Below are 1,453 nucleotides of genomic sequence, written 5' to 3' on the forward strand. Positions count from 1 at the left end.
CTTCAAGGTCCTGAAAAATGTATCAGGTGATTATTACCTTCATTACCCATATTTCAGAGGTGTTATCTATAGTAAAACTATGGGTATGTGACCCCTTAAGATTGGTGGTAAAAGCAAGTAACTGAAAGTAAATGAAAGTGGAGGATTTATTCAGATTTTCCCCTTGGTTTCAATATTGGAGATATGGTGCTAATTTCAAATGACAATGTATATTATAATTTCTGTATTAATTTGCTCTAGATTATATAATGTATTCTGCCACAGAGTCATCCTAGATAACCAAATAAAATTGGCTAAACCAGGTAACCAGGTAAAATGAAGAAATTGTTTAATTCTTATATCCAGTATGTTTGGATATACTTCTAAGCATATTTAATTCTATCCCTTTGAAACATATATTTTAAAAATATAATATATACTATACATACATATATATATATTTTGGGGGGGGATACTGAAGATTGAACCCAGGGGTACATTACCACTGAATCAAGTGGTAATTTTTTTATTTTGAGAGAGTTTCAATGCTAGGGGTTGGGCTAAGTGCTGAGGCAGGAATCAAATTTGTGATACTCCTGCTTTAGTCTCCCAATTTGCTGCATGTTCCACTGTTTCTGTCAAAACATTCTTAATAATGTATGCAAGAAGGTTAAAGGTTGGGGTTTTTTTGGATCAAACCTCAGTGCTTCATGTGTGCTAGGCAAGCGATCTACCACTGAACTACAAGCCCAGCCCCAGATTAAAGTCTTATATGCAGAGTTATAGTGCCTTTTGAGAATATTTCAAAGGTAGGTTTTCCAGAAAATTTGGTCTTGCAGCATGCTGTTTTTTAACTACTTTAAAAAGAAAAAAAAATACTTTCTAATTAAAAAAAACAAAGTTATCAAATTCTTAGAAACAGAAGGTTGAATTGTGGTTGCCAAAGCTGCTACAAGGAAGGAAAGCAGAATTGTTGTCTAATAGGTATAGAGTTTCAGTTCAGTAACATGAGAAGTTTCTAGAGCTTGTTGTACCACAAGGTGAATGTAAATAATTGCCACGTTGGGGAAAAGGTGTGACTTATACAGTCCAGGGAGAGAAATAAAGAATGTCCACATGCTTCTGCCCTACTCAATGCTTTATTCACTCAAATCCCTCAATATAATTTCACTCTATAGGTTCTTAATCAAGAAAACAACAATCCTTAATGCTAGGCACTGCAATTGATATAATCAATTCACAACAAACAATTCTAGATTAATTAATTCTAAGCACTTTGAGCACACTTAATCATGACAGGCTAGTGACAGACATTCCCTCTGCATGCTAAGCTCAAGTGTCAGATCAAAAGTCTCAAGCCTTAAGCTTTAAGTCCAGCAGATGCACATTCATTCAGACCATGGTGATCAGATAAGGAACCAAGGCAGGCTTCTCCTGGGGTGGAGGTGATGGCTGGTGGAGGAGAGGGTCAGAG

The sequence above is a fragment of the Spermophilus citellus genome (assembly GCF_964194105.1).
Source record: "Spermophilus citellus genome assembly, chromosome: 12".
Taxonomy (NCBI): Eukaryota; Metazoa; Chordata; class Mammalia; order Rodentia; family Sciuridae; genus Spermophilus; species Spermophilus citellus.